This window comes from Durio zibethinus, chromosome 18 (genome assembly GCF_047325235.1).
Source record: "Durio zibethinus cultivar Kanyao isolate XHJ-2024 chromosome 18, ASM4732523v1, whole genome shotgun sequence".
Classification (NCBI taxonomy): domain Eukaryota; kingdom Viridiplantae; phylum Streptophyta; class Magnoliopsida; order Malvales; family Malvaceae; genus Durio; species Durio zibethinus.
Genome location: NC_143179.1, coordinates 17,604,027 through 17,619,099, shown reverse-complemented (window position 1 = coordinate 17,619,099; position 15,073 = coordinate 17,604,027). Strand labels below are relative to the sequence as shown.

The 15,073-nt window shown below is 30.0% G+C and overlaps 1 pseudogene; it reads right to left on the bottom strand.

Annotated features, from left to right (window-relative positions):
• Positions 1-300: 300 nt before the first annotated feature.
• LOC111300640 (terpene synthase 10-like) overlaps positions 301-15,073 on the bottom strand; it is a 42,086-nt pseudogene continuing 27,313 nt past the window's right edge.

Here is a 15,073-nt window from a genome sequence, read left to right as displayed (position 1 = left end):
GGTAACTGAAATACTGTCATAAAATGCACTTTTTCATTTGATAAGAATGCTCCCATCATTTTTTTCAAACAGAACCTATATCTTTGTGGATACATAATTTTTTTATTAAAGAATAAAAATATTAGATTTTTATTTTTTGAATAAAAGTACATTTATTATTAATTAAGATTTTATAATTATGATTAATTAAGATCAAAATTTTGTAGTAACTTTCAAATGATCAATTTCATAAGATCAAAATTCACATTATTATCATAGCCTAAAACCCATATGCCTGCCGACAGATAAATTAGTAAAGGATATATGCGAGTTCTTCGACTAAATAGCTATATGCGAATATGTTACAGTAATTGGCACCACTCATCAAAATAACAACAATTACCATTCTTTTCGACCATGAAATTCGATAAGATGAAATTCTTTTTAAAACTGAAATTAATTAAGAAAAAAGTGAAGAATTGGAAAGCGTTTTTCCCACTTGGATGTTACGCTTGCTGCATTCATGAACTTGCAAGGATGAGGCGGGAAAGTCACTGTCCATGGGCCATTTCCTGCCATGTGAGGGTACAGGTGAGGAAGTGGATAGGATGAGGAAGCATGTCTTGATTACATATTTGCTCTAGTTTTTTTTTTTTTTTTTTTTTTTAATAATTATAAAGTACGATGCCTAAATTAAAGAAATAGGTGAAATTAGTAATGATGGTACTCGATCCTTGGTCACAAGATGTCCAATCCCATGGCCATCACCATGTTGGTACATGCATTGAGACATCCTTGCAAGGTTGACTGCAACTTGAATAAACATTTGAGGTAAGGGAGAGTGAGCAATTCGAGCGTGATTCATCTTTTTCCAGGCCAAATCAATCAACTTCCCTATATGTTCACGGGTTGCTTCTTCAGAAGCTCCAATTTCAGGCATGTAACATTGGATCGATTTAGGAACATCACCTCTTTTTAACTCATCCTAAGCAAAAAATTCCAAAGGAATATATCTTAATTAGGAGAAAAAAATATTTTCTGTAAGCATATACATGATGAGTGGATAATGCAAATCACGTACCGATGATGTTCCAAGATCATTTGCAAGTTGAAAAATAATGGAGGAACAGTAGATTATTAATTCACTGTAGTAGTCCAAGCACTCCTTTCTTGTTTTGTAACCAAATAGGCATGAGCTAGAATTAAAGGAGCGGAAAATGAAATCCATGCATTATCAATTTACTCTTGTAGGGTTGGTTTGTATCCGCTATAGTACCATTGTGCTTCCAATAAATAACATTTACACAAATCGGCCCACTGAAAATTTATACACTCCATGATTAAACCATGAATAACATAAATATATCTCTTTTGCTCAACCCAAAAGAATTTATTTCCAAAATAGAAACCAAAAGGGCAGAAAAAAATTTACTTAAAGTAGCCTCTGTGTTAGCAAAAGCAGATCAGAACAAAGGAATTGCTAAAAAAAAAAAAGCAAATAAAAATCGAAAATTCGAATGATAGATAAAAGATCTCGCTTAAAAAAAAAAAAAAGACTAAAGATCACCCAGAAAATAAATATAGAAATGCGGGAGTAAAGATAAAACGCTACATATATATCCAACAAGCTTAAGCATACTGAAGTAAAAGCGTCAAATTAATAAAATCTGGAAAGAAAATGAAAAGGAAAAATCATGAAGAAAATTAGTTGTTAGACTAAGAAAAGAGGTTTTAGTACCATTTGTTCAAGGAAGGGGATCAAATCCTTGTTCCTTAAGAGTGTCATAAGCAATTACGTTTATGGAGTTGAAAAGTGCAAAGAAACATAACTTCATATATTCTGGAAGCAGCTCCGTCGCATTGATATCCCACGTGAAATTATATATGGACATAATGTTATATAGGACAAAGCTATATACATATATTTCATTTGCATAAATTATACAAGTCATAACGATTTTTCGTCCGGAGGGACTCGATCGCTAGATTTGGTGAAAATTTTTAGAGTCACCACTAATCTTTTTATGGAGTATGATTGACCACCTAAAATATCATCTTTTAGTAAAAATTTTAAAAATAATTAAAAATTACTAAAAGAAGTTTAGGTCTGCGAAATCAGGGTTAGGTCTGAAAGTACGGTTACGAGTAAGGAATGTATTAGCACCCTCACGTCGCCTGTTTGAAGAACAGTACCAATTAAATATGTGTAATCCTTTAATTTTGATAATACTATTTTTTTTATTTAAATTTAATTTCCTGAAATTTATTTTTAAAAAAATATTTCTATTATGAAATCAACATTATTATTGTTATTTCGTATCCTATAAATTCTCCAACGCTTTGGCGAAATTTATAAAAAATCACTATTTAAAATATTTCGAGAAAATTGATCATTCACAGAATTCTTGAAATCTCGTCATAAGATATTTTATTTATTTGTTTCGAAAAAGATTTTAAGAACATCTCGACTCTTTGTTAAGTTACTAAAATTTATTAAACAAGTTTTAAGATTATCCCAAATCTTTGGTGAAATCTTAAAAGTTTTGAACAAGTTTTAGGATCATCTCAACCTATTGACAAGATCCTAAATAAAATCATTTTTTTATAATTAAAGGAATTTATTAATTAATTTTTATTATGATTATTTAAAAAAAACTTTTTATTTTTTATTAATTATTTTTATTATAAAAAAATTAGATTATCTCGACTCACTAGAGAAATCTAAATATTTATATCTTGCTCGTATTTAAGAAAATTGAATTCTTTTAATTTTTTATTTTTTTTAAAATTCAAAATATCAATTATTTTTTTTATTTTCATTTTTATTATTGTTTTACGTTGTCTAAATCAATCTTTATTTTAGTAAAAATAATTTTGGATTATCCCAAGTCTATGGTGACATTCGAAAAAATTATTTTTACTTGTAACAATTAAAGAAACTAGAACTGTTTAGCTTTATTTAAAAATTACATTTAAAATATTCATTTAAACAATTTATTTTTATTTTATTTATCATTTTTATAATTTATTATTTTTTAACAAAAAATATTTTTTAAATTATCCCAACACTTTCGTAAAATTTAAATAATATTTTTGCTTGTAATAAAATTTTATTTTCATTATAAAAGTTATTATTAATTTTTTTATATTATATTTTTAAGTCTTTATTTTATTTCAATTTTATTTTTATTCTATTTATTTATTTATTTATTTTTAAATAAAAATTATTACTAGTAATAATATAAAATAACAATAATAATAACAATAAATTATATTTAAAAAAAAGCATAAAAAATAACATAAAAAAAATCAAAATCAAAATCAAAACGAAAAATAAAAAGAAAATGAAAAACCTGCAAAATGGGTCGGGTTGACCCGTGGGTCGACGCGCAGATCCTGCGCAGGTCAGGTCCAGTTCAAACACCCAAAACGGTGTCGTTTCGGAAGGCCTATAAAAGACTTGTTTTAGTTTTTTTTTCTTTTCCCCCTCTCTCTCTATCCTAGAGCCTCTCTCTCTAAAATCCCAACACCCTCGTCGGTTACCATGATAACCCAGTTTCTGGCCAGTCGTCGCCGTGCACCGGTGGTCGAAAACTTTAACGGTACCAAAAAATTCAACGATCCCCAGATTCCAGTGGCCGAAAAATTCAAAGATCACCAAAAAATTTAAACTTTTCTAGATTTTGGTGTCAAAAAATTCAACGGTCGTCGAAAAAATTTAAAAATTTTCAGTTTTCGACTACCCAAAAATTTTTTAAAAAATTCCAAAAAATTTCCCCAATAATCCTTTTTGCTTTCTAAATACTCATTCAAACCCATATTTAAAAAAAAAAAAATCTTAAACTTTCTAAATCTTAAATTTTATTTTCGGGGAAAAACCTTTTTGTTTTTTGTTGGTTCATCAAAGAGGACTATGATTTGTTTTTTTTTTTTTAATTGTGTATTCCCTTTTTTTCCTTGTTCTCTGTGTTTTTCTATTTTTGCAGAACTTGGCTCCATTTATAGAGCCTCTAGGATTCAAATCCCAGATCTCTTGATATCTTTTTATGGAAAATTAGTGTCTATCCGGTGACTTTTGGTTACTGGATGTCAGCCAGCCAAATTAGATAGTGTCAGAGAGAAAAAAAATGTCACTCTGGCAGCTTGATTTCAGGTGTCAGAGTTGAAATCTCATACTTTTTTTTAACTTTATTTTTTTTAAAATATTAATTAATATTAAACTATATAAAAAATTAATTAATTAAAATTGGTGTCTACAACTGTCCATCTTTACTTATTTCTGAGAATCAGGAATAAAGCAAAGACAAAAAAGAAACCAATTTGATTTGGACAAAAGATGAAACATTGAACATAAAGTTTTTTTTTTTTTGAAAGAAAATTTGAAAGGTTCTTTTAAACTGAGGTTATGCAAATTTTTAATTTAAAAGGCTCATCTCATCAGAGGCAACAAACTTTAAATTCAAAAGGCTCCTCTCACTAAAGGCAACAAATTTTAAATTCAAAAGGCTCCTCTCGTCAGAGGCAACAAACTTTAAATCTTAAAAGCTCATTTAACCAAAGGCAACAAACTTTAAATTTTAAAGGCTCCTCTGACCAAAGGCAACAAACTTTACATTTCAAAAGCTTTTTTAGCCAAAGGTAACAAACTTTAAATATTAAAAGCTCCACTGACCAGAGGTAACGAACTTTAAATCCAAAAAACTTCTTTAACCAAAGATAACAAACTTTAAATTTCAAAGGCTCCTCTGACCAAATGCAACAAACTTTAAATTTCAAAAGCTCCTTTAACCAAAGGCAACAAACTTTAAATATTAAAAGCTCCTCTGACCAGAAGTAATGGACTTTAAATCCAAAAATCTTAGAGGCAATGGCATTTGAAAGATTTCTCTGAACAGAGGATTCATATATTTCCTGCTTTTGACTTTTTCTTTTATTGGTCTTGGATTATCCTAGACCCATACATCTGTCATGTCACATGAATGCGTGAATGACATTTTCATGTTTTTTGCAATGCCATGCAATAAATGATGATCATGATGCAAATGCATTTGTTATGCAAATGAAAAAACCATATTCTTTCTTTCTTTTTTTTTCATTATCATTTTCCTTTAATTTCTTTCTTTTTTTTTTCATTGTCATTTTCCTTTAATTCTCAAAATTTCTCAAAGTTGGTTTTCTTTCTTCTTCTCTTAAATCCCATGCATTCCTGCAGTTGATTAAGTTTCGATGAAAAAGATTTCTCTTTATATCTCATATTCCATGTCAACCACTTTATGACCTATAGGCCATTTTTCTCATTAACCTTTGTTCCCTGCTATTTTACTCATCATTTTAAATCTCTTTCAAAATAATGTGTGTCTTTTATGGTCATTGTTATTCCTTCATCATTTTTTGAATTTCAAACAATTATAACACATTGCAAATTTCTCTTTTTTTAATGAGAGGGGCAAAAGGAAGGATAAACAAAATGGTATTTTATTTTGGTAAAAGAGAGAAATGTTTCATGCATTATAAAAAAAGATAAAACAAGGACAACAAGTAATCATATAACAAATATTTAGATCATCATGAACTAATTCATCATGGATTCTTTTTTAAAAACTTGTGATTGGTGCCCTTGACTTTTTCAAAAATGCAATAAACCAAGCAAGCTTAAAACTAATGAGATCTTTTGGCACATATTGAGAATTGAGCCACTCCATTCACTATCCTTTTTATTTTTATCTAAGCTACCTTTTTAGGTTTTCAACTCAGATATCTTTTCAACTTATTTTGTTTTTTTTTATTTTTTTAAGCATAATACTTTTTTGCTACATCGGTATTGACTGGATTTGGCAGATCATCTTCATCCATTCTTGCCAAGATCAATGCCTTACCAGAAAAAGCTCTTTTCACCATATATAGGCCTTCTTAATTAGGAGTTCATTTTCTTTGAGGATTATGTTGGTTAGAAAGAATCTTCTTCAATACTAATTTTTTTTCTTGAAATTATCATGGGTAAACTTTCTTGTCATGAGCTTGCATCATTCTTCTTTGATACAGTTAGCCATAGCAAAGTGTAACTAATATTTTTTCTTCAATGAGATTCAATTATTTATATCGAGCGCGAACCCACTCAGCCTCTTCTAACTCAACTTCCATGAAAACGCACAAGAAAAGAATTTCAACTTCAATGGCAACACTGCCTCCATCCCATATACCAATGAAAATGGTGTAGCTCCTGTAGATGTACGAATCGAAGTTTGATAAGCATATAATGCAAATGGTAGCTTTTCATGTCAATCTTTGCACATAACTGTCATTTTTTCAATAATTCTCTTTATGTTCTTATTGGCCGCTTTAACTGCCCCATTCATCTTTGGACGACAAGACGTTGATTTATGGTGTTTGATTTTAAACTGAGCATAAACCTCAGTCATCATTTTATTATTCAAATTAAGAGTATTATCCAAAATGATCCTTTCTGAAAGGTCATATCGACATATGATCTCTTTCTTGATGAACTTGCAAACCACCATTCTTATCACATTGGCATATGAAGCTGTCTTTACCCACTTTATGAAGTAGTCAATTACCACTAAAATGAATTGATGTCCATTTGAAGCTTTCGGTGTAATGGACCCTATCACATTTATTCACCATAAAGAGAAAGGCCAAGGTGTTGACATAACATATAAGGATGTTGGAGGAACTTGAATCTTGTCTGCATAAATTTGCCATTTATGGCATTTTCTAGCATAGTCAATGCAATCTTTTTCCATTGTCAACCAATAATATCATCCTCTCATTATTTGCTTAGTCATCATGTGACCATTTTCATAAGTTTCATAAACACCTCCATGAATTTCTTCTAGTAACTTTTTGGCTTCAGCAGCATTCATACATCTCAATAGTGCTTGGTTTCGACTTCTCTTATATAAATTTTTTTCATTTAGAAAGAAACACATTGCCAACCTTTTCAACGTTCTCTTATCATTCTCTGAAATATGCTCTAGGTACTGTTGATATTTAACATATTATAATATGTCAAAATACCATGATTTTCCATCAACTCCTTCTTTAACATTTGAACAGTGAGTTGGTTTCTCTCACAAGCTCAATTTGATGAATTAGATTTTAGCATTTGCATTTAATTTGAACATTGCTGCCAATGTAGCCAATGCATCAGCCATCTTATTCTCTTCTCGAGGTAAATGATGAAACCAAATATTCTCAAATTTTTTGATCAATTCTGATATGTACTTTTGGTATAAAATCAATTTTGAGTCTCTGATCTCCCATTTTCCTCGTAATTGGTATATGACTAAGGTAGAGTCTCCATAAACTTTTAAAGCATAAGTTTTTCTTTTAAGAGCAGCTTGAAGACCCATAACACATGCTTCATATTCTGCCACATTATTGGTGCAATCAAAATTTAGTTTCGTAGTGATCGGTTAGTAATCCCCTTTTGAAGATATCAAAACTATTTTAATACCATGCCCTTAAGCATTTGATGCACCATCAAAATACATCTTCCATATATCTTCATTATTCTCTTCTTTATCTATGTGCAGTATAGACATTAAGTCTTTATTTGGAAAATCAAATGTCACAAGCATATAATCTTCATGAGCACGTTTTGTAAGAAATTCAGTAATAGTACTTCTTTTGATTGCCTTTTGGGACACATATATAATGTCATATTCAGAAAGTAACACTTGCCATCTTACTATTCTTCCCGATAATGAAGGTTTTTCAAAGATGTACTTGATTGAGTCTAATTTTGCAATAAGCCAAGTGGTATGATACAACATGTATTGTCTGAGTCGATGAGCTGTCCAAGCTAATGCACAATACATATTTTCCAATGGTGAATACTTTGACTCATAATCAGTAAACTTTTTGCTCAAGTAATAAATGGCCTGTTCTTTTCTTCTTGTTTCATCATGTTGCCCTAAAACACATCCCATTGACTTTTCATACATTGTCAAATACAAGATAAGAGGTTTTCCAAAAACATGCGGCATTAATACTGGTGGATTTAATAAGTATTCTTTAACTTTTTCAAACACCATTTGACAATCTTTATCCCATTCTCCTAACCTATGTTTTTGAAGAATCTTAAATATGGGGTCACATTTGGCTGTAAGTTGAGAAATGAAACGAGCAATATAATTCAATCTTCCTAAAAATTCCCTTACTTTTTTTACGTGCGTGGAGGTGGTAGCTCTTGGATGGCACGTATTTTATCTAGATCCATCTCTATTCCTCTCTTACTGATAATAAATCCTAATAATTTTCTTGAGGTTGCACCAAAAGTGCATTTAGCTAGATTGAGCTTGAGCTGAAACTTTCTTAATCTCTTAAATAACTTTTTGAGATTAGTCACATGATTTTCTTCTTCATGGGATTTAGCAATCATGTCATCCACATACACCTCTATTTTTTTGTGCATCATATCATGGAATAGAGTTACCATGGCTCTTTGATAAGTTACCCCAGCATTTTTCAAACCAAAAAACATTACTTTGTAGCAAAATGTTTCCTATAATGTCATAAAAATAGCTTTTTCCATATCTTCATGTGCCATTTTAATTTGATTGTAGCCTAAAAATCCATCCATGAATAAAAATAAAAAATGCCTAGCAGTATTATCCACTAGAGTGTCAATGTGAGGCAATGGAAAATTATCTTTTGGACTTGCTTTATTCAGATCTCGATAATCAACACACATTCTCACTTTGCCATCTTTCTTGGGTACTAGGACTATATTCACCACCCATTCGGGATATTTGGCTACTTCTAAAAATCCTGCATCAAATTGGTTTTTCACTTCTTCCTTTATTTTCAACAACATTTCAGGTTTCATTCTTCTCAGCTTCTATTTAATTGGTTTGCACTTAGGCTTCAGAGGTAACTTATGCACTAGAATTTTAGTATCCAGCCTCAATATATCTTGATACGACTAAGCAAATACATTTACATATTCATGTAGTAATTTTATCAACTCATGCTTTATTGGTGATGAAATCGAAGTATCAATCTTAACCTCTTTTTTAGTTTCTTTATCTCTCAAATTAACAACTTTAGTGGCTTCTTGATGAGGCATGATTTGCTTATCTTTTTGCCCCACTAATCTTAATATTTTTGTGGATATGGCAAGGTCTTCCACATTCTTTTCATCATCGAGTTCATCAATATAAATAGAATTTTCAAAATCAAATCCTGAAATATTGTCATGATGATCTTCATATTCATTATTCAAATACCTGAAAATAAGTGAAATGGACGAAATGTAGAAGGATGTATAGTAATGCAAGGAATTGAAATGAAAGAGGCAAAATAAATGGACAAATGTACTACACTTGTCATTTATTCAATTAAAAATGAGGAAACAAACACATATAAGACATTTAATGCTTTTAACAAAAGCATTTAGATTAGGTTCAACACATTACTTTGAAAAAAATTTAAAAACAACAAGTAGCTCTTCAATATGCCAATTTTTTTAGTTCTGTACCATGAGGAGTAAGATAAACCCATGGATAGCTTGGATCTTCGTTCTTCTTTTCTTCACCCATTATTTGTTTTAAAAATTCAATGAAGATATCTTTCAACGATAGTGTGAACTCTTTTTCTATGTTGCCTGCTACATTTGGATTAATATAACCGGTTGAGATGTAAGTCTCATAAAGGGGAGGAAAAGATAGGCTTTCAATTTCTACTTCTTGTCTTAGAAAACGAGCCAACCTTTTTTTCTCTTTTTTTCTCCACGAACTTAGTCATTGCAGTCAACCTTTTTTTTTTCTTCTATAGATTGACTAAGCTATTCTTTTTTAGATAATAAATTGGACTGAAACTATTCTACATTTTTTTTTGGATTTTTCAAGCTCTGTAGTCATTGTGGCGATAGACCTATGCCAGCTTTTAGAGATCTTTTTTTGTTCTCTTTCAAGCCTTCGAGATTTTGCATCATTTTTATCTGTCTTGTCTTTCTATTCATTAATCTCATGCTGAAGCCTCTTTTTTTTAAGCTCTCATATTTCTTTTTCTTCTTCAAATCTACGCTTCATAATCTTCATATCCTTAGGAATCTTTTCACAATTGGTGTCTTTTTGGTGGCATAGTCTGTTTTCTTTAGGACCAACTTTGCTTGTGACCTGTTGACTTCTTCATATAAGATATTTAGGGGAAATTTTGTCTGTATATCCCCTACGATCTACTTTCTGTGTCTGCTTCTACTCTTTGATAATCTCTTTTATCTTTCCCAGAAATCTTAATTCCTCAAAAGAAAATTTCAATTCTTGAAGCCCATGGGTCATTGGGACAAATTGCTTTGACCTTAATTGTCAATGAATTAGTGCTGGAGCATAGCTTATACCTCCTCACAGTCCTAAGAGTAGAACCCATGGTTTGTCACCACACCTGTATAACATGGCTTCTCGTGGCATCCATGAAGCTCTCCATATAACTTGAACACTAGTGAGATCTTGCAAAATCAATACCCATACTTCATTGGTCTTTGATTCTGGCCACTCAACATTGTAGCATTCTTCAATTGGCCTACTTTTATTACTATAAGTAGGACAAACTTTACCCACAGGATATTGAAGATGAATTTTTGCCCAAATGTAGAGTAACTATACACACCTTATGAAGCATCCTCTTCTTTTTCGGTAATAATTCAATTATCTAAAGGTCTCTACCAGTATAAAAGAAACAAAATTGATTTTATTGTCCACCTGCTCGAGAAAGTTAATCACTGATACTTTAATATGCCCCAGGACTTTGGAAAAAATGATTAAGCCATAAATTGCCAAAGCTATCATTTTCATGCCTCGTTCATCTTCTAAGTGTTTGATGATGTAATCAAGTAAGATTTCCCATAAGATGCAATCATTTTTACCTTTTTTTTGGATATATGAGTTCACATTCTAAGTGGAGACCCCCATCATACAGGCAAGCTTCTTTTAAGATCCAAGTTTTTGACCTCGTCAATAGATTTTATCTGGATTGGAAAGATGTAACCATAACAATATAGTATACTCTTCGATCGTCGGGGTCATATTTATTTCGTTGAATATGAAACATTTGTATGCAAGATCCAAAATTGAACTAAAGCTCTTATCAACTGATTTTTCATAGGCACCTCAAGCAGTGAAGCAATATAACTATATTTTTCCTCAAAAGCCATCTTCCTAGGAGTTGTTACACAGCGCCAAATCTTGACCAACTCAGAGATGTCATTTTACTGAAGTCCCAACTTGATTTCTTCAGACAAAATTTCTTGTTCAGATTCTTTCAAACAATCTCCCATTTTACTTTAGGCTTCTAATGATAAAGTTATCACCACATTAGTCTCTTCACACATGGCGAGCTTCGAAGCTGAAAACATCATGATGGTGTTTTCAAAACAAGATTGAAAATCTTCTTACTGATATTGGTATTTTGATAAGCACATCCCATATGCAAGTGTTTATGATGATGCATGATCATGAAACAAAAAGGAAAATAAAACAAAATAGGGTTAGTGATCATATTAAGATAAATATTCCCTCATGTGTCTTAATTCGGGGTATAATCTACAAAAAAGGTATGGCCTTATCTAAGGTTGGTTTCCTAAGTTTCACTATATGCATGGTTTGGTAATTAACATAGGCTAAAAAGATTCCCAAATTGATCCTAACTGTTATCCACTCTAGACTAGTAAGGCCCCCGATCCTTACCCATAATGGGTTACTGACAGAAAGGGTTCAACTTAAGTGAAAGTATTTCGCTAACCCAATCAGAGGCATTATAATCTCACAAAAGCGTAGGTACTCTACTCCTTCCTAAAAATGGATATATTCGGGAGCTTGGGTAAAGAGCTCGTGCATGAATGCAAATGTGCACGTGTGTGAAGGAATATAACAAATAAAATTAATAAATAATTAGCAATAATAATAAAATAATAACATATCACAACCAAATAAAAAAAATTAATATTCAAAGTTGAGATAAGAAATTAAAATTAAATATCAAAAAGACCATCAAATTAAAATTTGGATGACACATGTTTAATTTTTTGCTTGACTCTCAAATGCCCTCAGTGGAGTCGCCAAGCTGTCGTAACGATTTTTCATCCGGGGGGACTCGATCGCTAGACTTGATAAAAATTTTTGGAGTCACCACCAATTTTTTATAGGGTGTGATTGGCCACCCAAAATATCATCTTTTAGTAAAAATCTTAAAATTAATTAAGAATTACTAAAAGAAGTTTAGGTCTGTGAAATCAAGGTTAGGTCCGGGAGTATGGTTACGAGTGAGAAAGGTATTAGCACCTTCATGTCACCCGTTCAAAGAATGGTACCAATTAAACATGTGTAATCCTTTAATTTTGATAATACAATCTTTTTTATTTAAATTTAATTTTTTGAAATTTATTTTTTAAAAAATATTTCTATTATGAAATCAACATTATTATTGTTATTTCGTATCCTATAAATTCTCCAACGCTTTGGTGAAATTTATAAAAAATCACTATTTAAAAAATATTTCGAGAAAATTAACCATTCACAAAATTCTTGAAATCTCGTCGTAAGATACTTTATTTATTTGTTTCGAAAAGGATTTTAGGAACATCCCAACTATTTGGTGAGTTCCTAAAATTTATTAAACAAGTTTTAAGATTATCCCGACTTTTCGGTGAAATCTTAAAAGTTTTGAATAAGTTTTAGGATCATCTCAACCTATTGACAAGATTCTAAATAAAATTATTTTTTATAATTAAAGGAATTTATTAATTAATTTTTATTATGATTATTTAAAAAAACTTTTTATTATTTATTAATTATTTTTATTATAAAAAAATTAGATTATCCCGACTCACCATAGAAATCTAAATATTTATATCTTACTCGTATTAAATAAAATTGAACTCTTTCAATTTTCTATTTCTTTTTTTAAAAAAATTCAAAATATCAATTACTATTATTTTTTATTTTCATTTTTATTATTGTTTTACATTGTCTAAATCAATCTTTATTTTAGTACAAATAATTTTGAATTATCCCAACTTTATGGTGACATCCGAAAAAATTATTTTTACTTGCAATAATTAAAGAAACTAAACTCTTTTAGCTTTCTTTAAAAATTACATTTAAAAGATTCATTTAAACAATTTATTTTTATTTTATTTATCATTTTTTAGTAAAAATTATTTTTTAAATTATCCCAACACTTTTGTGAAATTTAAATAATATTTTTGCTTGTAATAAAATTTTATTTTCATTAAAAAAGTTATTACTAATTTTTTTATATTATATTTTTAAGTATTTATTTTATTTCAGTTTTATTTTTATTCTATTTATTTGTTTTTTAAAAAATAAAAATTATTACTAGTAATAATATAAAATAACAATAATAATAACAATAATATTATATTAAAAAAAGCATAAAAACAAAAAAAAATCAAAATCAAAATCAAAATAGAAAATAAAAAAAAAAGAAAAGAAAAAACCTACGAATCGGGTCAGGTTGGCCCGTGGGTCGACGCGCGGGTCAAGTCCAGTTCAAATGCCCAAAATGACATCATTTTCGGAGGGCCTATAAAAGACTTGTTTCAGTTTTATTTTTTATTTTTTCTTTCCCCTCTCTCTCTACCCCAAAGCCCCTCTGTCTAAAATCCTAACACCTCCGTCGGTCGTCATGATAACCCAATTTTCGACCAATCGCCGCCTGCACCGGTGATCGAAAAATTCAATGGTCATCGAAAAATTCAAACTTTTTCAGATTTCGATGCTGAAAAATTAAACGGTTGTCGAAAAATTTAAAATTTTCAGTTTTCGATGACCCAAAAAAAATTTTAAAAATTCCCAAAAATTTTCCCAATAATCCTTTTTGCTTTCTAAACACTCCCTCAAACCCATATTTTTCAAAAAAAAAAAATCTCAAACTTTCTAAATCTCAAATTTTATTCTCGGGGAAAAAACTTTTTTGTTTTCTATTGGTTCCTCAAAGAGGACTGTGATTTGTTTTTTTTTTTTTATTGTGTATTCCCCTTTTTTCCTTGTTCTCTATGTTTTTCTATTTTTGCAGAATTTGGCTCTGTTTATAGAGCCTCTGGAATTCAAATATCAAATCTCTTAATATCTTTTTGTGAAAAATTGATGTATATCCGGTGACCAGCAGCCGAATTAGGTAGTGTCAGAAAGAAAAAAATATCACTCTGGCAACTTGATTTCAGCTGCCAAAGTTGAAATCCCAAACTTTTTTTTTTTACTTTTTTTTTAAAATATTAATTAATATTAAACTATATAAAAAAATTAGTTAATCAAAATTAGGGTCTACAATACATATATATATGCACTATTTTTTTTTTCAACTTAGATTTTATTTTATCAACTATGTTTGTATGTTTTTGAAATTTATGAAGTTGTTATGTATATATAATCATTTTCTATTTATCTATGTACACTAATACTTAAATTCTCATAAAAAAAAACTTAGCAAAACATGGTCAATAAAAAGCATAGATGACGTGGAATTAAATGTTGTCACGTGACATACATGACAAGGAATTAGATCTTCTCATGTCCGCAGTTATTTAATTTTTTACAATATCATCGTGCCATTGTCACTAAATTTATGTTTGGATGGACGATATGGTGCCGTGGGAGCTAGCACTTCCATCGCTGCAAACTCACACCACCAGTCCAAGCAAAGCCTAAGAGTTAAAGTCCATGAAGCATTATATATATATATATATATATATACCACATTTACCTCTCAACAGCTTAAGTAAAAAGTTGTAACTCATCAAAGGTAGCATACACATCATAAACATCATCTATAGTTGTTACTAAGGCATTAATCTTTGTAAACAATCTTCTAACATTCCCAAACTGAGGATCATATGTCACGCCTACTGTCCATAAAAAGTTCTTCATTAACCTGTCTTTGGCAAAGGTTAGCTTTTTCGCAACACCTAAATCTCTCCACCAACTGCACAAGTTAATCATAATAAAGGAATTAAATCATTTTTAGTTTTCTACAAAACTAATTATATACTAACTCTGCCATATATTTAACCCTTAAATAAATTTAAGTATCATATATATATAAATATATATATTTT